This window comes from Sturnus vulgaris, chromosome 12, assembly GCF_052056855.1.
Source record: "Sturnus vulgaris isolate bStuVul1 chromosome 12, bStuVul1.hap1, whole genome shotgun sequence".
Classification (NCBI taxonomy): domain Eukaryota; kingdom Metazoa; phylum Chordata; class Aves; order Passeriformes; family Sturnidae; genus Sturnus; species Sturnus vulgaris.
The window spans coordinates 8645660-8667074 of NC_142254.1; the positions used below are offsets into that span (position 1 = coordinate 8645660).

Sequence of the window (21415 nt, forward strand, 5' to 3'; positions counted from 1 at the left end):
TCTGTATGCTACCCAGGGTAGTGAAAAGTTAATGAAAGCACCCAAAATCTTATGAGAAGAGTTCAAATGAATTTGTGCTGGCATATATGAACTTGTTAGCCCATGGACAGACTCAGTCCTTCAGCTCAGTATTTATTTAATCCAGACAGAAATCACACTGCCTGTGGAACTTAGCGAGGAGGAGGCATTTTTCTCAATTCCCTTTTACCTAGGTATATGGCATTTCTATCTTTGCTACCAAACACAAATTTAGCTTGTTATAACACCCTCCTTGAGCAGTGATGGAGTCCCACTAAAATATATCTTCTGACTCAAAGTTTAACACTCTGCTTCTACTGCTGTAGCCAATATGTTGCTGTGAAAACTCTTGGTGAGTACTTATCCAGAATTATTGAAGGACTTGACCTTCTTCTGTGAAGTATTAGCAACATTACTGAGTTCTTTTTAATAGTGTTTTTGTTATCTCTGCCCTTCTAGGTCGCTTCTTCCAAATGTTATAGCTTGTTAGTTTATATGTTATTTCCATTGCAATTATAGCCAGAACAGGAAAGGTTTTTTACCTTTTTAGCACATTGTCACTATGCATCATTTTTAGATCCTCATTTCTCCTTATTAGAGGTTCTTTAAGCCCTCAGCTCTTGCTGGATATCGAAGTATGCTCATGATATAAAGGACCTAAAGATCATGGAAGGCTGATGTTGTGTTGGTGACAGTCTGTGGTGTTTTATTGGGGTTTGTGTGTGTGTGATCTCTTAGGTTAGCTAATATAAATGTACATAAATATCAGACATCTTGTGCAGCCTCTGCTGAAATGACCTCTGCTGGAATGGCTGTGCCAGAATATGTGAGAGCTCTGCCTGCTACCCCTCACCTCCAGTGTGGTGCCACTTTCTTATGGAGTTTTCTCCCCCTGGCATAGAACAAATAGGACATAATTGAAGGTGTGAGGTGAGTAGCCTTGATTGTCTAAGGAGAACTTAAGGATCTTTAAAAAAACCCCAAACTACTGGAAGATAAAGTGAAGCAGATGAAAATTATTGATGGGGCCCTAAGAAGATTATCCTAAAGAAAACAGTGTGATTTTCCTCATTTATTTCAATTTTCATTTTGCTTATATTCTGCTTGGTGGCTGTGGGGCCTCTGTGTGTGTTACCCAAGCGTGTCATAATCACAATAATTGAAATAAGGTCAACTGGCCAGAGGATAATCCAGCCTTTGCAAAGCATTGACAAGAGCCTGGTGCCTACAAGTGTTCATGTGGCCTCAATGTTCTTGGAGCTGATGTGACATCATTTCTTTCAGTCTGAGAGAAAGATATATGGATTAAAATTGTAAACTCAAACATTAGGAGAGACTGGTTCAGAATGTGTGGTTTCAGAGCCCTCTAGAGCAATCTGGGATACAAAATTATCTTTCTATACTATTCAATCATGTTTGTTTTTTAAAAAATGCTACAGTGGTTTATTTACATTTTAGGACATTTAAAATGTTTTGAAAATATTATAAAATTTAAATATACAAGAATTATAATAAAAGCTGATTACTGTCTCTCTGAACCAATTCTGTCCAATTTCCTTGAAAAAAGTGTCTATAGACCATTGTCAATGGATTTCCTGGTATATAATTAAAAGCAAAATGTGGCCATTGAATTCCCCAAACAGCAATAAAAATAGTGAACTCTGAAGAGTATGTATTTGGGGCATGAATAGTTGATTTTTCTTTTCAATTTGGTTTATAGGACTATTGTTAGTAGTGTCATTTCCTTTTTCACTGCATCCTTGAGAGAGTGGGTGTTTGCAGATGCACTATTACGAGAGCTGATTATTGTAATATCCTTTCTGAGTAAAGGCAGGCAGGCTGTGCTAATTGCTTTACAGAGACACTCTGCAATGGAATATAGAATGTCACTTCAGCCCTGTTCATAAAGACCTGAGTTTCCAAATGTTCAGTGCATTACAATAAGTTTTGGGTTGGGCTAAATTGCACTATTGATTTTTTTGTAATTAGGTTTTAATGAATTGTATTCACTGAAGTTTACATTTGTCGGGAGACTTCAAAGATTGGATTGTGATCATTTAATTCCCTTTATTTATTTTTTTGTGTGTATCTAACCGTAGAGACCTCCTGGAAATATTTTCTAGGTATCAGTAGTTTTGTATTAGCTTCTTTAAAGTCCAACATCTACTTTTCTGCAGTATAATGTTAATAAAATATGTAAGATTTTAGGAATTTGTTTTTTCCAAGAGCTGTTGAAGTATTCCACATCTTAGAAATTTATGTTTTCTCACTGTTTGCTCCTCTGCATCTTTTGGATTAAACTGCTTGACTGAAACTGGTCAATAGGGGTTTTGTTGGACTTTTGTTCTTTTATGGTTGCTTCTATTTGGATTAATCTTCATCACTGGGCACTGAAAAGCTGTTTTTCCTTGTTAATACTTAATCAAATAGCATGGCAGCAGATAATCCCCTGTTCTGATTTAGTAACACACACTGTGTTCCAGGAGATTTTCTTACACTGTTTTATTAAATTATGTGCTTTTGTAAGAGAAACACATGTTCTACACCAGTCCCAAAATGTTGATTTAATGATGCTTATACAGCCTCGTTTATTCTTGGAGGGTCAGGGTCTCTGCTGTAACTTTGCATTTATGATCAATTTCACCCTCCTAATGGAAAATCACATCCTTTTTTTCTGAAGTAGTTAGATTGTAAAAATCCCTAAATGATTAGGGATTAGGAAATTAGAGATTCTGTATACCTATATGTGAGAGTTTCCTTTCTCTTCCTTATGCTAATTTACTGGATTTCTCCCATGCTGGACAGTGGTCCTGAATAATTTTTGCTGAGTGTAGTCATGGGTCAGGAGGGTTTTCCTGCGGGCTGAGCCCAGGCTGGACGGGTCAGGGATCCCTTCAGGACAGGACAGCATCACCTCTGCTCTTTGTCAGGGCTGTGGGCACTTCCCTGCCCTGCCTGGGCCTCCTCTCACCGTGTGATTACAGCTGATCCCAAACACAGACTCACTTGTTCTTCCAGCTGCAGCAGCAGCATCTCTCTGCCCAGGAAATAGCATTTTCAGCCACCCGTGTGTCCAGTTTGGCAGCCCCAAGCAGAGGTGCTGCCCTCAGGCTGCCCAGCCCAGGAGCAGAGTTAGGGATAGGGATAAACCAAAGCTAAAGCATGCCAGAGGGATGTGACATATTAGCTTGACTTAGCTCCATAGCTTTTGGATTGGAATTTTAGGATGTAAAACTGGTTTGCAATACAGAGAAATTGATGTACAAGTGGCTGGATAGAAGGACCTTCATGATCTTTGGTGCTGACCTACTCTGTGACATTTAGTAAATAAATCACTAAATCTTGCTGTGCTTTTGTTCTTCTTATATACCCTTATTCTACATTTTATATTCAATTAATAGTCAATATTTGAATCTTTCACACAAAAAAAGCAAATATTTCTTAAAAGACAAAAAAAAGATTCCAAATTGTGTTTTATTCTGTATGACTTGCACTTGCTTACATAAGAGTAAGTCAAATTAGACACAAAAACATTCACAATAATTCTAGATTGCTGAATTTTGCAATTTAATTTCAATAAACATGTTAATCTAGAGGATTTTTATCTTTCAAACGAAATCCTATACATACCTTAAGTTTCTTTTTAGACTTAGCCATCCTCCTGGTGAATTTATGCTGCTCTCCTTAGCTGGGGATCTGTTATGTCCTCTAGAACTATTTGGACATAAGAGCCTGAATTAGACAATTAAAAAAGACACAGAGCTTTTACAACTGTACCTAAATACTACTTCTAAATTTGTGCACGGCCATTTCCACATGGAAATGTGCACTTTGCACGTGTGACTGTGCAGATTAAAGCCAACAATTCAGATTTATGGTGTGAGTGCACCTGCATGTAAGCCTTTATTTTAAAATTTGGTCATGTACAACTTTGCTTTTTAATTATGTTTTCTTTTTCTATTTGACAAAAATTTGCATATTCACATATTTGCATATTTTGTGTCTATTTTTAAAAGTGTGACTGCAAATTGAACTTAAAGAATGGTAGGATACAGTTTGGATGTATCAAAGTATGTAGCTTATGTAAATAAAAACAAGGGTAAGTGTCCCAAAGTGAAACCCAGGTCTGGCTAAAACGTGGAAAATTTCTTTGTCCATTGGCTAAGGATGAAAAGAAATTTCAGATCATGAGAATGTGCTCTTTGTGCTTCCTCATGTTTTCCTCTGGAACACCTTTTCTTTAAATTACAGCTAATCTTGTTATAACTATCGGAATGTTTAATAATGATGTTCATTTCCTCTCTGGCTATGAAATAGTTTGCCAGTAACATTGGTTGCAATCATGGCATGAGATGCACTCGTACAAAATTGTGATAGGCTTTTTATTTCTTGAAATATTAGCAGCTGTTTGCAAGGAGCGCTGGTAGGAGTGATTTTTGTTCTTTAGATCATTTTAGTACAATGTTAGCAAGGGTATTTATGAGTCTCTGGGGCAGGACATGGAGAGAAGAGGAAATATTTGTAGACAAAAGCAGATCTTTTCAGATGAGCAGCTTCCTTCTTCTTTCCTCTTTGAAATATATCTTTCTATTTTTATAAATTTTCTTTACATATTCCTTTCCCTGTGACAGCCTCCTTCAGTTCAAATCCATGCAGTCTAGCAGAGCAATACCAATTAGCTAAAGTCAAGTGAATGGGCTATTTAGAGAAAAAAAACAAAATTACAGATAAACAACTCATTCTGCTCAGTTGCTGAATGAATTTCCAAACAGGCTAACCTTGAGTTTGTATACAAATAACTTTTAACCTCCTGAAAACTATAAAAGTCTGGTGTCTTCCAATGAAGTGAAATATGTCAGAATGAAATTGAAGGAAGGATGGAAGCGACAGGAAAACAATGCAACAAAAAAAGTATGAAGAAAACCATAATTTTCCAGCAAATAAAATCTAGACATCATAGAATTAAAAAATTCTAAATAAGCAAAGTTTACTTACATCATTACCTTGTATGTTCCTATGTTAATACAGAAGAACTATTTACAGCAAATTTCCAAGTGTTTAATCCTTTTTAAAATGACAGCATCCCACAAGGACGCTTACAAGACTCTTACATGGTCAGATACATCTAATATCAGCATTTCCTTTCCAAATCCAGCCTTTGCTCTTTTGCATCCTATTATTCCTACTCCTTGAGCCACATCAAATACGTTTTTCTCCCTTTCTTGGGATGTTTGGGCTTAAGCCACTTAAGGATACCTATCACTGATCCCTTAGCCTAGTTGAGAAAAAGCAGCTCCAATAGTAGAAGATGCAGAGATACAGCATTTTTAAACTGCTAGATATAGGTTTCCTACACGATACTGCCATGCTTTTGAATAGTCTGTGGTATTAAAGTATGCCCTGTTTTCCTCCTTAATTCTTGAGTTAAAGTGGATTTTTAAAAATTTGATCTTTTTAATTAACTTGTGTTACAATGATTGGATCAGGCTGGGGATTTTCAAAATGTAAAAGTTGGCCTGTTTAGTAGGTTAAATATCCTTTTAACTGCTTGGTTATTTCTGCTTGATCCAGTGTCTCCAGGGGACCAGGTCCACCTCATTTCCAAGCAGCAGATACTGAAATGGTTTTCTGAGAGAAGTGCTGCAGTTATTTACAGCACACACACACTGCTTTGTTGAGGGTATAATTATTTTCCTGCCATTTTTCTTTTTCTACCTTCTACTTATCAATGTTGCTGTTTGTCTTGGAACTGCAGTTTGCCATGAAAGAAGGCCTGCTTTAGTCAAGATAAGTGATCAGAACCATACTAGATTGGCAGCACTCTTGAGGTAAGAAGGTTGCTTTTATCTTTGACACTTGCTGATGCTCTTCTCTACTTGTGTGTTTATGCTCCATGGTGAATTGTCCTTGAAGCCCTCTCCTGTATGAGGACAAGTTCTGCAGCTGAAGGCAAACAGCTTCTGCATCACACACGTGTGCAGGGATTCCACCTCCCTGCCACAGTAAATTGTCATGTGTGAATCAAGAGGTTTTCAAAATGACCTTTGCAGGCTGCCCAGAGACTCTTGTGGAATCTCCTTCCCTGGAGATATTCAAAAGCCGAGCAGACACAATCCTGATTCATGTGCTCTACAGCACCCTGCCCAAGCAGGGAGGTGGGACCAGAGGACCTTCAGTGATGTTTTCCAACCTCACCCATTTTTGATCCTGTTCTTCAGCAAGAAAGAACCAATTTCCTTTCTGATGATATTATAATTGTTATTATTCTAAACATCGCCTACTTTTAGAGAATGATTTCACATAGTATTTAGAAATACAATCTGAGGGAGTTGTATATTGTATATTGTATATTTGTATATCTGCAAACATAAAGCAATTTACTGCCCCGGCATGGTTTATATTTAATATATTAATTATATTTGCATACATCAGGTGTATACATGGGGACCTCAAAGTCATTTCTGTCAGATTTCATGAATCTGTGAGTCAGGTAAACATCTGCAGCCAGTACAAAAACTGTGCTTAGTCAGGCGATTTATCAGGGCCAGGATAAAACTGCTTCTCACAACCCTTCCCTGCTAATTGAGCCAGGACATAAAATAGCATCTGCAAATGTTTGACTCTTGATCCCAAACCAAGGAATCATTGTCAGGCTGTTTGCAGAGTATACCTCAAATGCGATATGTTAAAAATAAGCAGTAGAGCAGACATTTGAATACAACTTTCTCAAATACTAGAGGTAAGGCTGACTGATTAAAGTCCATATTAAATGTTATCATAGGTAAATCCAGCTTTATCCTCAGTAAAATATATAAGGCTGCTGCAGAAAGCAATGTTATCCTGGCTGTAAAAATCAGTGTCTGTCCAAGGTTGTCTGCAAAAGCCTTCTCTTTTCACATTGATTGGTTTTTATCTTGATAAAATTAATGGTGATTGTTAATGATTTTCATAATCACTACCGTAAACCAGAGCTTAAGTTCTATGAAGATAAGGAAGTTTATAAAAGTAAATATGATTTCAGAGGATCTTCACCTGTGCCTAAGCACATTCCCCCTTTTAGAAAATTGTTCTCAAGCTGCTTGTGCCTCAACCACTCTGCTGTTTGCCAGATACATCCTTGGGCAGTGCCACAAAGCATTAAAAACCTGCTCTGGAGTTGCAAGAGGCCACAGAGATCTGAGCAGGCAAAACACACTGTACAGTGGCTTTTTCATTTTAGTCAAAACCTGAAATACTCCAGTGCTAAAAACTGAACATTTGTCAGGATGAAAGTTTTGCCTGAGCAAATTGTATTTCTACTAACAAACACGTTCTTGAAGCTGCATATTAACTGTAGGAAATATTGGTGCAGGTAAATAATTTCAACATTATATTGAGTGAAATAATTTGAACATTATATTGGGTGAAATTTACTCCTGTTTTGCTGGATCAGACAAACTAATGTGAACTGCTTGTGTAGGCTTGCTGGGCTATCAAGGACAGTGATCTAGACAGTATATTCATAACATAATTAAAACTCCATTTCAGGAATCCCCCAGCAAGTCCCAACAGGCAATATCATTATCACTTGAACTAACTTTGCTACTTAATAACTTTTATGTGATGAGCTCATGGTCATGTCTAATTGGCTGAACATCTATAAGCATTTCACATGAAAATGGGCTTGTTCTTCCTCATAGAATGTAATTGTGACAAATATTAAACCTGTAATGGTAATCAGGCAGTAAACTAAAGGGAAGGGTTTAAAAATCCATTCTTAGATACAGAATGCAGATTATGGAGAAAGCACCATGACACCAGTCATGTTCCTTATATATGAATACAACTGCTGTAGCTATTTTCAATTCTAATGAGGTTTCTGAATTATAAAATATATCTGTTTTTTCTGTTTCATTGATCAGCAGAGATGATAAGCATCCCTCTTCTCATCATCTATCTCTTCTTGTTTATCACATTTTATAGACTACACTTCTATTACTTCATTTCTTTTCTTTGAGGTCAAAAGAGAAATTCAAACAAGTCTGGAGATAAGTAGTCAAGTCATCTAGTTTTTCGTGTGTGTAAAAAATCTGTACCTTCCTTCTTCTGACTTTGTGGTGGTGTTTACTTTAAATTGCCACTTGGAAAAGCTCAGTTTTAAATCTCCAAAATTCACTCGAAGGGAAAAAATGCAAGTTCAGACGTTCACTGAAATCAGCACTGAATTTGCTTTTCCTGGAGCTTGTGAAATACTTACTTTTGGGATGCACTGGTTTACCATATCCCAAATAAAGATGTTATTATATGTCAGAGAAATTGCCCTCTAGAAATGCCCGTTTCTTTCCCTTGCCTGTAAAGTGATTCCAGGTAACTACTTACATACAGATGTCTGTTCAGACACTTAGCAGACAAGTGGAAATCCCCCTTTTATGCTACCCTTCCCATGTTTATGTCTTGATTTCAGGACTGAGCTCTAATCTTTTATCCTCAGTTAATGCAAGAATGAAAAAAAATATTTTCTTTGCATTCCACTTGTATTTTAAGAAAGGAAACAATGGTTTTGAGGGAAATCTGGAGTTGGTTTATTTTAGTGCTCAATTACATATTATTTAGCTGAGGGTAAATATTAGGATTTCAGACTTCAGCACAAGAATAATAGATTTTTCTTTCTTTAAGGAAAATAGCCTATTTGCTTTACTGCCAAGCATTGACTCTCAGTATGTTCAAGCCTAGAAGGCTGAAAACAATGAGACAGATGTGATTCACATAGGGCTCACCAGCATGGTGCTTCAGTGTTCTGGCTTGTTGGAAAGCATCCAAGGGATTTAGGAAAAGAACGTGCTGAAGAAACATAAACCATTATTTTGCCAATTAGTTGGAAAGATGTGGTTTTTTCCAGCATGATTCAAATTTGCTTTGTTAATTTTTATTTGCTTTCATCAAAATTTCCCCACACAGAACAAAATATAGTCACAGACCTTTTATCTGTGTACCTGTTATAGTTAAAATGGTTATGTATCAATCAAAAAAATTTTAGAATATCCTGTTTATTAAGGGGCTTATGTGTCTCCTAGGTGATTGTAGGAACAAAGTGGCAGTATACTGCACGACAACAAGGTAAATTCATTATTACTTTAGGAATGTAGTTGTTGGAGTCTAGTTTATGTTTTGTACAAGGAGTTTATTTGACTAATTTAAATCTGTAAATTCTATTCACAAGACTATATGTAATAGGTTCTTCTTTTTCTGGAACATGATTACTTAACATATTGGCTTTGTGGAGTGGTGAAAAGGACTGTAGGAAAATACTCTCAGTGATGCTGTTCTCCTTGCCTGGTGTCACCAAAACACAGACCAATGTGGAGGCATTTTTAAAAAGTGTAGTTAAGTCATCTTAGTTTATGTAAGATTAAGACATTACATTTTTCTCAATCTTTAGATGAATCTATTACAGATACAAAATTTTTCAGATCAAAATCAGGAGTGGTTTTACAGGGAGGACCTTCCAGACTTTCCACATAGTAATAAAATATGATACAAAGCAGCACGGTGTCAATAAATCTACAGGATAAAGGTCAGGTTTACATCGATGGACAGAGCCAGCAAATACATTTGTTCCTGCAATGTCTGTGTTTTAAATGCCACCCTCTGATGAACCTGGTGCAGAAATACACTTCTGGGTTTGATGAGATGTCAGTTTTGTTCAGTGCTGATCAAATAAGATGAATGAAAGTGAAACAAGAGCAAAAATATTACTTCTGTCATTTATTTTTTATGCATTAGAGGAAGTGGGTCAGTCAGTGAGATTTCTCTTAAACAAATAGCAATCACTGCACAATATCACCCATTGATCTATTTCACAGCAGGCAATGGCCTTTTTGTCAGAAAGGACACACAATTCAAATACCACAGAAGACACAGAAATGTCCATGACAGGTTTAAAAAGTGTCTTCCCCTCCTTGTACTTGCCAAGCCGTTCTCCACAAATCAATCTTGGCTGTAGAGGCAGGCCACTGCAAAAATGCTTCCATATCTATAGGAAAGACAGATATTCTGAAAAAAAAATAAAACTGTAATGTAAATGTTGTCTAAGGTAAAGGAACCATTTAGCAAAAAATAATTTGTTTTCTATGATACATACATTAAAAAAAAAAGACCCTGGCAAATTTGCAATTGCATGAGTCATTTTGTGTACTGTAGCAATTTGAAGACCCAATATTTAGGATGAATGATGTATCCCATCATTAATTCATCTTCAGAAAATCAAATGTGAGAGCCTCTATTTCCCGTAGGACTCTAAATATTTGTTCAAAAAGAATAATTTGTGGACAGACTGTTCTGAAAATATGATACTTCCCTTTACACTTACTTTGCTTGTGAAATAATTTTAAATCATTTAAGTGCAATATCTGGCTTTGAATAATTCCAAACAACTTTCATGTGTCTGAAATGATGCAACTAAACTTCAATATCACCATCTAAATAAATAAATTACTCGAATTCTTAGGAATTTATAACCTGCATGGAAGTAAATATTATTTCCAGTTTATCACCTGTGTGTCACCACAGCTGAAAGGCAAGACAAGAAATTCTCTAATAGTATTATAAAGTCAAATGTGGAAGGTCTCCTTTATAGGAGCTATTTATTCAAATAACTGAATTATTTCCCTTTGCTTGACAAGTTGCCTTGGTTGACCATTATATCTTCTTCTGAAGATGTGTATTTTAATGCCATTGCACCCATAAGCAGAATTGTTTTGATTTAATTGTGAAGACTTTTGTCTGTTGCTTTGGTATAATATTTATGGGGGCAAATAATAAAACCTGTAAAACATAATGACTTTCTGAAATAGCATTCCTCTACTAATGAACCAAAATGTGTGCAAAATCCTGAGAACTTCTCACATCCAACTGAAGTCGGGGTTTACAGAGAGCCCACAATCTTCACTTTATCATTTTTCTTTTTAGAGGCAAAAATAACCCTCACTTTCCTCTTCAACAGAGGGGAGGAGAATAACATCACTAAAGAAAGGGAAAGAGGGTTGTAGAAGCAATTTAAAATGAGGAGAAAGAAACCTACATTTGTGTGGCTGATTTCTTCCTGATCTGTCCACTTGTTGGAGTATATACAGATATTTAACTCTTTACCATTCAATATAAAAGGCCTGCAGACCTTAACCATGGTAACCATTCTACCACTTGCTATCTAATATACCTGCCTTATTCTTGCAATTTCCAGCAAGGCAATTAAAAGCATAAGTTCATGTCTTCAAAATGTGATTATATTGTATAAGATTTCCAGGAAAAAAAAAATCCAGATATAATACATTTTACATTCTCAATAGTTCTGCAACTTTTCAGAATCTTTTTAAAACTTGAAGCAGCCATAACAAGAGAAAATCTGAGAATGGTTCTCATTGTGGCAAAGTTTGAGCCCATGAGAATGACTTCTTTTACTCTTTCTCTCCACTGTATTGTAGGAACATAGCATCATTTTTATTACATCTTAATCAATAAAAATTAAATAACATTGGTACTTGAGGAATTTTGCTCTGCTTTCCCTTATGACTCTTTATATGACACCAGATAGTATCTTTACTTAAGTGGTATACTGTTATGAGATTAAATTTTTAATGAGTATAAATTTATAACATTTTAGGCCAATGCTACAAGATACATATTATTATACACACATTAAATAATGAGATAATACAAAAGTAAAGCAAAACCAAGACTCTTTAAAAGACCAGATAGAGATCTCTGAGATACATACCAGATAATCTAATACGAAATCCTTCCTGTGGAGGGAGGATAGCTGCATTTCCCTCACTAAGTCCCTGTTTTTATGTCTCAGATCTGTGAAAGCACCTTCCTTACCATATCATCACCGTATATAATTGACCTTTTAACAGTGAGGGGGAACACAGAGGGTGTGTCCAGGGAACTTTCTGTGTCCACACACAGACTTTTGGCTGTGTCCTCTTTTACCTTTGCAGAGAAGGTGGCTGAGAGTGTTGCGGTGGCAATGAACTTGGTGGCTGTCTTTGGCACAAATTAATAGTTTTGAATATTTTGAAGACAACCAACATTTGATAATAGTGAAGTGGGCTATCCCATGGGATTTCTTCTTGCAGTGGCTAATAATTTAACTCACCTTTGCTGAGTAAGCAGTTGTTTTTATATATGGTTTCCAGTAGTACCTTATAAATGACTTTAATTTACAGTGCATTACTTGTCTAAATCCCTATGCAATAATTTGTATCCTTTTCCTTGATAGTTTAATTGTTTGTAATTTTTTTAATGGTAACTTCTTGATAATCCAATCCAACAACTTCTTTCCATTGCTTTTGAATAATAAATCTTAGGCATTTTTTTATTCAAATTATCATAGGTACTTATTTTATAACTCTTTTTAATGTGGATAACACAAATAGTATTATTCTTACACTTCCTTGGGGGAAAAAATGCACCACAAAAATGTATTTCTTTACATTAATACAAAATAGAACATCTAATTAGATTTCCTAGTGTAGCTGACAAATGATCTGCATGTACCATAAATGGGGCACATACATCACAGCTGCTTGCACTTTAGTTGGAGCTTTGCAGTGCCTTTATACTGCATAAACATCTGTGTAAAAAAGAGTTTAGTTCAAAATAATAGAGCTTTATCTTACTCAAATCTTTCTGTGGTTTTTTAGTATTCAAAACTCTGCAATAGGATCCCTGGGACTTGAGATTCATGAAGAGAGTATTTGTGTAAAGGAAACTCTGTGGAGGAACCCAAAAGGAGAACATCTAAGGGACAGGTTAGAAAAGGATTACAAGCCCTGTGATGGTCATGTTTTCTGAAGAAACTTTCTCTTCACAATGTCACTACAGAACTCATAGTAAAGCATTTCACATAATGGGCATGCAACTTCAAATATATTTATAATGTAATAAAATATATTTGAAGGAGAAGTCAATCTTCCAATTTGTTAATGGATTTTTTTACATCTAATTTTCCACACCTGACTCTAATGTAATTTCCTATCACTTCAAAGATGAAAAAGTGCATGTAATAGTTGCTTTGCCCTCACTACTTGATGAAAGGTTTTTTTTAATTAGAATATTCCCTAACACATACTAAATTCTTTCTAGCTGTTAGTGTGGTAGGGAATTTTTGAAAAATCTACTTTGTTTGAGAAGAATTGTAAAAGTTCTGTATGTATATATCCAAATGCAGGCCAACTTCATTATAGTCTTTTAAGCCTTGTGAAATGAATCTACTGTTTTGCACAGCTGCTAAATACCAGGTATATTAAGCTCATGCCATATCTTAAATCTTCTATTAAAATCTTCACAAAGCTATAAAATGAAATTAATGAAACAGATTAATGGGCATAATTCAGTCCATTAAATTTGCCCTTTTACCCTGTGTAAATAGAAGTTTGCCAATTTTTATGGCAGCAGTTTCTAAACCCTTATGGGTGGATGTAACCTCTTTGTAATAGTTGACATTTTATGTATTCAACTGTTTTACCCTTCTTTCTTTTATTGCTGTAGTGACTTTTTCGCATGTTCAAGCTATCATTGGAATATGAAATTTCATTCTGAATTACCTTACTATCTTCAAAGCATGTCATTCTGAGTGCAGAAAGTTCTTCCTTTATCAGTGCAAGAAGAAATGGAGCAGAAGTTTATGAGTGCTTCTGTAAGGTCATCAACACACTAAAGTTCAGAGCATGTGAGCAGACATCCTAATAAACATGGAAGGTTTAAATGAGGGAGACAGTTTTTGTAGGGTGTTAATAGTCCCTTAGAGGCAGTTTTTCTTCAAATTTTTTCCCCTCCCAAAGCAAAGCCTGGCATCCAAAAATTCCTTTAAGGCCATTCAGTTCTCTAAATACTTGGCATTTTTCCATGTTTAGATTCCATTTTAGAATTTGAAAAAGGTAGGCCTGTTATGATCACCAATAAGTGGCAACTTTTGTGACCTTGGCTTTTGAATATTGTGGATAGTAAAAAATTCAGAAGTAATTATGGGAAAATTTGATTCATCATTTATACTTCCTATATGCTCAGTCATCATAAATAAGTAGGGAGAGGAAAGAAAAATATGCAGAAGGTCAATTAAAACATCTCTGTGTCAGAATAAAATATGATCATAAAGAATTCTATTAAAAATACATTTTAGGATAGGAGTGTTTCCTAAATTTCTGGCAATATAGTTTCCTGATTTTTTGTCTCTCTTCTTTTGGTGTCCCAGGTCTTATGTAATGTTTCCTTATGTGCTGTTTAATTTGTTCTTACTTTCTTAAAGAACTGGCCTGATTCCCTATAAACAGATGTCACGGGTGATAATTGAAAATTGACAAGAAGTTGGACATTTTATCAGTCATCTACTCTTACTTTGTTTTTTTGGGTGGCTTTACTCATTATCCTTCAAAAAAGGACACAGGATCTTACTGCCTGTAATTAGTTATGGAAATACTCATTGGGACAGTTTTTCCACATTCTTACTGCTTTTTGCATTCCTCACATAAATACAGATGCACCTATATATGCCTGCAGGATTGGTTCTTGCTGAGATGTAATAAATGGGAAAATTTCTGTCCAGGTAGGATTTGTCTTTTCTCTAGTGATGTCACATCACTTTAAACTAGGTTAGTGACCCTGGGAATAGGAAAGGAAAGTTCAGTTTGTGTCTGTTTTCTCTTCTGAGTCTACTGAAAGTGCTCTCCTAGCAATGTGGGTATTCTCTCTGGTCAGTTCATCAGAAGTAGCTGAGTCAGATATCATAAAATAACTAACCCACATGTACTTGCTAAAAGCTCAGGCACATCATACTCATTGTTTAATTTCTTTAATAGCTACAGGTTTATTGTAGCAATAAAATATGCTGTAGCTGTAGCATGTCGATTCAAAACCACCATTCCTACTTTGTAAAGAGCTATTCAGAGATTATCAAAGTACCACTCAAGAAATTAGATGACTGTGTTAGTGAAAGACTGAGAGTTTTCATCTAGAGCTGCAGAATTTATCCTGGAGAAATTTGTGGTTCAGAGCTGAATATATGTATCTACATTTTAATTAAAAGTTAAGAAGTTAGAGTCCTGGCTCCACTGAAATTGGAACAGATACAGCTGATGTCAATAGTCATTTTCAAACTCTGCTGAATCTGAAGGAGGGTGAGAGATTAGTGTTGAGTGAGAAGTTACTAATGTAACCCTCATGGGCATAGCTGAGAATGTTTGCGCTGAAGGAGTGGATCACAAAAGAAAATGGTTCTCAAAGTGTTTATGATTACTGAGGACAGAAATGGAGCCCAAAGAAAATCCTAAATAAAAAAATTTGAACGTGGTCATCCCAAATGAAGAGAAAAGTCAGAATAGAAGATGGCACCAGAGAGAGGAGTCGCTCAGGAGAGATGTCTGGGAAAGAATCTTATTGATGGGAGATTTTGCACTGCCAGCTAAGGTTATTAAATCAGAAATCCTGAGAGAAGAAAAGCTTGTGATTGATGTGAGTAAAAATATTTTGAAGAAAATAAAACATTGTGCAACACCAAGGAGAAATGGGAACGGAAGGTAAAGGTGTCAGGGGTGCAGCTCGGCCTTGAGTGGTGCAGTTCTGCTCCTACATGGGTGAGTTTCTCTTAAGGACTCTGTTACAGGAAAGAATAACAGGTTAAAAGGCAGTGATCCCAGTAGTTTGTTGTGTGCCAGGTCTTCGGTGCTGCCCTAAGTTTTGGGGCACCGTTTCAGTGCTGAGATGGTGCCCTAGAGAAGACTACAGCCATCCCAGGTGGCAATGCTTGTCTGTCTGGTACCTTCCCCAGATGTGTTTCTTAAAGTTTTGTGCCAGGTTTCTGCTCAAAATGCTGAGTTTTCCACGGCATGTTTGGCCAGCAAATGCTGCTTTTCTGAGATTTCCACAGCCTGCATTTTGAGCTGTGCTGTGGAACCAGCTGAACATATGTTCCCCAGCTGAAGCTCTTTATGGTGGGGCTGTGTGGGACTGTGCAGAGGGAACAGGCAGAGCTGGTGGCACAGCTCGTCCCAGGTGAGGGGAGGAAAGTGTCTGGTGTCAGCTCTTGCCCAGGAACCACGTCCTGGGAGGTGCAGAGCAGCTCCGTGCGTGCTCTCAGCTTTGCTTTGTCGTGTAGGCTCACTCAGCAGCCCGCTCTGTTCTGACACTCCCGACACACTGCTGGCATTTCCTTCGCCACACCTTGGGGCGGACACACCTTGCAGTTCTGCAAAACAGAGCACGGGAATTACCAGAACAGACCTGTGTGAGCCTCCAGCTGGCACTGGAGAGCCAGTGTCCCATTAAGGGAGGAGCAAGGATGGCTCTCCGTGCTTGACTCGGATCCTTTTTGATTGACAGAATTTTAAAATTACTCGTGTTTCTCCTCCATCTAATTTTCCTGCTTGCTTATATTGCACATCTGATGACCTTTTGAATGTATTCTGTGATTGCAGTTCCTTTCTATCTGAAGTATACTCTACTCCTTTCATGGGTTATTCCTTATTTTATGAAAAATACTAACAATATATGTTTTCCATGTGCTGTTATTTTTGTTAAATTCAGTTTACTAATCATATTAATCACTGGCCACACAGAGACCTCAAAGAAAATGACAAAAAGCAGCAAAATGGGAATTTATGCTATGAATGTGTCAGTTGCTATAATTTAGCACCAAGAAGCTTCAGCCATTTTTAAACCTGGTCTTTACAAAAACTTTTCCTAAGTTTTGAATTTTAGGATTTGTTGTTGTTGTAATAATTTTTTATTGTTGATTTGTTCTTTTCTTGACAGTAGAACTGAAATATCATAAAAAATCTTTTTTGTACAAGATTTCAGTCCCAATCATAAAAACTGCGTATTTTATCATTTATCTCATAAATTTAATGGACTTTGTGTTTCCATCCTCTCTTTTTAGGCACATTTTACCTGACTTCTACGAATAACTCACATTTCCTTCTACTTCTTTATAGAGGATCTGCATAAAATCTTGTCTTAACCAGACTCTGAAGCCCTGGGTCCATAAATATTGAGAACTTTTTAGAAGGCTAATTCCTTCATTTCTCCCATGTCATAATTGCTTTGCTCATTAAGAGATTGCTGCATTAAATTTATATTTGTATTTTTTTACATCTTATATTTGAAAACATGAATGTGTAATGTCTCCCTGGAACTCTGCACCATTAGGATGAAAGATACAAGTGGAGTCTAAGACAGACATGTTTAATTAGTGGGAAAACTTGACATTTTCAGTGTTCAGATTAGACAGGGAAAAAGCCAAGAGCAAAGAAGTGGTTTGGGGTGATTTTTTTAGATTGCTGACAGAAAATAATTGTTTTAACACAAATCAAAATGAAAATGTCCAAGTTTTGTAGTGTATCAAAGGCCATTAGAAGTAAGATTCAATGCTTAATCACAAATCTAAATATTCCAATTCCTACCTAAGTAGGAGGAAATACTATATCATTTTTGAGTGATAACCACTCAAATTGTGTAAGGGGCAATTGGAGAGCTATGTCTTCATTACTGAAAATATCACTTGGCAGATCATTAGGGTGGGTGGTCAAGTTTTGGGTTCAACTGCTGGGGTCATTTTTTTCTCAACTGGCAATGGAATTCTCAATCTTTGGAAGTCAGTTATTCTTTGATGAGGAATGAGTGATTCAGTAGAAAGAAGCAGGAATAGTTCAATTTCACACAGCCTTCTAATTCAGGGTTAGAGGATGAAACAGCAGAACCACAGAATCTGAGAGCTAGGGCCCTTAGGATTTAGCTAGGGCCAACTTTCTCATCTGTGAAGTTGTGTTTTTCATTATATCTGACATTTTTTGAGGGTGAGTTTTGTTACAGATTATTAGCCTATGGCACTGGGCTGGGAAGATGAGACTTCGCTGAGATACAGAACACATAAAAAAAGAGTGAACAATTGAAATTACAGGGTTATTGTTATCTTGTTGTCAAGGTAGCTTGAGGTTGGTTTTGCACTGAGAGGAATTCAGCTTGCTTTTATGTGTGATACTAGGAAATGAATTCAGTGCCCAGTATACCCCAACACTAATTATAAAACTTTCTAAAATCAAAGAATAAACCCAAACCATCTCTTTCCAGCTTTCTTTCACTGTTTAACTCTTCTCCTGCATCTCTGAAACCACTGTATTGATTTACACAATTGAGGGCTTGAAATGTGATTGATTACTTGTATCTCTTCTGTCCTGTGTTATGTATATTCATGGAAGGAACAGAAAAGATAACTTTGCATCAAAGCTTTACCTCAGGGATGTTATTTAGGATGTTTAGGAGTAAATCCTGGATTCACTGCCATTAGCTTAGAAGGGAATAAGCTCATGTCAGCAAGGAACTAATAACTTTCTGGGTAGCTGCTGTGCAGCTAATCAGGTAAGAAACATATCACAGTCATCAAATATTACCAGCTTATTAAATAAAGGGGAAGAAAGGAAAATTCTAGTTGAATTTAGGGAGAATCTTCTGAGAAGCCTGGAGATATCTTTGTTCAGCCTTCCTTGGTATGTGCAGGGGATTAAGCCATTGAGCAGATGCTCTCTGGAGAACATCTACAGTCAACAGACACAGAAATTATCAAAACTGGCAAATAATGTTTGGGAAAATTTAGAATGTAGTCCAACTTGTATATATTCAAGGTACTGTGTTTAGACGGGATGACAAGATTAGGAGCAAATGGCTGGGTAGAAGTTTTCATTTTTAAAAGATTTCTAAGAGGAAGGAAACAATCTAAGTTCATAGTAAATGACAATTGAACAAGCAGTTTTGGATTTAGCCTGCAATAAGGAAAATTAAGATTAGTTAGTAGGAAAAGAAACTTTTAAAGGTAATGATAGCAATGCATTGGAATAGATTGCCTGGAGAGATTTTGGAATCCTTATAATTGGAAGTTTTTAAAAAGGCAGTCTAGACAAATATCTGTCAAGATTAATATGTTTGATCTTGCCTTGGAACAGAGGATGGATGAAATGACCTCTTGAGGTCCCTTCCAGCCCTGTTATGAATCTATAAAACAATGTTTGAGCTCCCAGGGGAGAAAAGAACTATCCAAGCACAGAGAATCTGCTACAAATGACCTTTGATATTTTTATTGACAAAAATTCAGAAGCGATCTCACTATATAGCAAATAATGAAATAAAATTATTCAAACTAGCATTAATATCTAGTTTCTTCAATCAGAATCCTATATTAACGTTTCTGTATCCCCTGTCACTTAAGACTTTTCGTAGGAAATAATTTTGGGATTCTATTTGCAGAGCAAAGATCCTAATTTGAAAAGTTAAATAACATATTTGTTGTCCTATTGGCATGGAAAAGCTCCTGTTCTCTCCAAGGCAAGGTGGCCAAGAAAGTGCACTGATAGACTTGACTCAGTCTGAAAGTGGCCTTGTGCAGAACACAATATGACTTATTTATGAAAAGATCAGTGTCCTCACTTCCTGGCTTCAGAGACAGCTGGAATTTAACTTTAAAAAGAGATGCTTAAAAGGCTCTGCTCAGTAAGAAAGCTAATTTCTTTCTAAAATTCTCTAGGCCAATGATTTTCAACCTTTTTCAGGTTTGAAAAATTCCTTGGAAGGCATTGACTATTGAATAGTGATGGTTATAAATCAAAGGTCTGGGGGTGAGAGATCTGCAACAATAATGGGAAGAAGCCCCAGCCTGAGCTCACAGGTATCTGCAGTCACAGACCAACCCCCCTCCTGCACATCTCTGGTGTGGTGGAGGCAAAACTGTCTGTAAGTCACCATGGGAAAAGGGTGAGATCTGACAATGGCCTTAAAGACACCTTTTTATTTATCTTGTAGTGGGTACAACTCACTCACTTGTAGTGAATCTTCTATGGGAAATATCATTAAAATAGAAGGGAAAATAATAAAAGTGAAGTGTTTCTACAGAGGAGCAAGATATTTGGAATTGGAAGAGAGCCCTGGTGATCTCTAGTTCAGCCTCCTCCTCAAAGCAGTGTTAACCCTGACAGAGCAGGTTCCCGAGTTTACCCACAGGTGTCTCCAGAATTTCCAGGGACAGGAGATTGCACAACCCCTCTGATCCAGCTCTTCCACCACTTGACTTTGCTCTTGTTTTTGTGAGTCTTTGCCATCTTTAGACCCCCTCAGCCTTTCCAGGGTGAAGGAAGATTTTCCCCCAGCAATTAGAGTGTCTGTGGAACCCCAGCAACAGCAGTTCTCAGTGTACTTTGGAATCATTAATCTTTGTTAACAGAGCATAAAGTTTAGTTGCCTTTGAGTATTTGAGAAGCTTTGGTGAAAACTGTATTTATGTTAATTGAGAGGTTTCTCACACAAACAAAGATATTTTACTCTTGCATACAAAACAAAACAAAAAAGTCCTATTCCTCTTTACATCTGAAATATTCCAAACTGAAAAAATATTAGCTCAAGGACTGATTTAATAAGAAAATGCAAGTACAATTATCTCTTACTGAATTAAAGCACATCGAGATTATCAAAAAGATTAATCTACTATGTTGAAAAAAAGCCTTATACGTTCATTCCATTGAAAAGACTCGTGTAATTGATTTCATTGCTTTCAAATAAGTTGGTTCTGGAAATACAATTAGATATCAGGATGCAGAAAAAAAATTTGCTTATTTTGTATCATCAAAAAACCCCCAAAACAACAAAGAACTGAGTATACTTCCCATAGATGTGAAATGCTTTTTCTAAACAACTAAATTAATTCATGTTTACCAGGAAGCAACAGAGATAAATAGTTCTTCAATCTTCAAAGAAGACAACTTTTCAATAACTAATATTCTTGAAAGAAAATTGTTTATAATTCTTTTTCAAATCGTATAATATAATTTTGGAGAATATTCCTTTTTCTGAGTAATTTGCATAAATATTAAATTAAAGGAAATTAATAAGTAAATCTTTTAAATTTGGATCCAGTGTTCTTATCAGTCAATAGTTTAAGTGAAGATGCAATGAATAAAAAGGCAAATCATACACAAGCTGCAAAACAGTTACAGAATGGGATAGGGAGAGAAATGGAGGGGGATGCAGGAACTGCAATGTAAGTGCAGGATGATGCCTGATGCTCAAGTCTGCTCTAAATATTATTATTGTTATTATATGGCAACACAGAAAAGCACAAAACACACACAAAAGGAGGTTTTCAGTTTAAGAATCAAGCCTGAAAAATGGCAGGACATTACAGTTCACCTGGTGGGGCTGAGCACAAGCTCTTCATTTGTCCAAGGGTCAGGATCTCTCACTGAAGATGATTAATTTTAACTGCAGACATACAGGGTCTGATGAGTGACTTCTCTGAACTGCTCACAGCATTTTATAAATATTTTCAGGTTTGGAAGGATTCTTCCAATTTTTTATAAATCATTTGATTGAACTTGTGTCTTCT

The 21415-nt window shown here is 36.3% G+C and overlaps 1 long non-coding RNA gene across 1 annotated transcript in view; it reads left to right on the top strand.

Annotated features, from left to right (window-relative positions):
- Positions 1-21415, top strand: part of LOC148222356 (uncharacterized) — a 93729-nt gene that overhangs the window by 17792 nt on the left and 54522 nt on the right. Inside the window, exon 2 of the long non-coding RNA XR_015806232.1 lies at positions 5774-5846. This is a non-coding gene — a long non-coding RNA (uncharacterized LOC148222356). The remainder of the gene's footprint in view (positions 1-5773; positions 5847-21415) is intronic.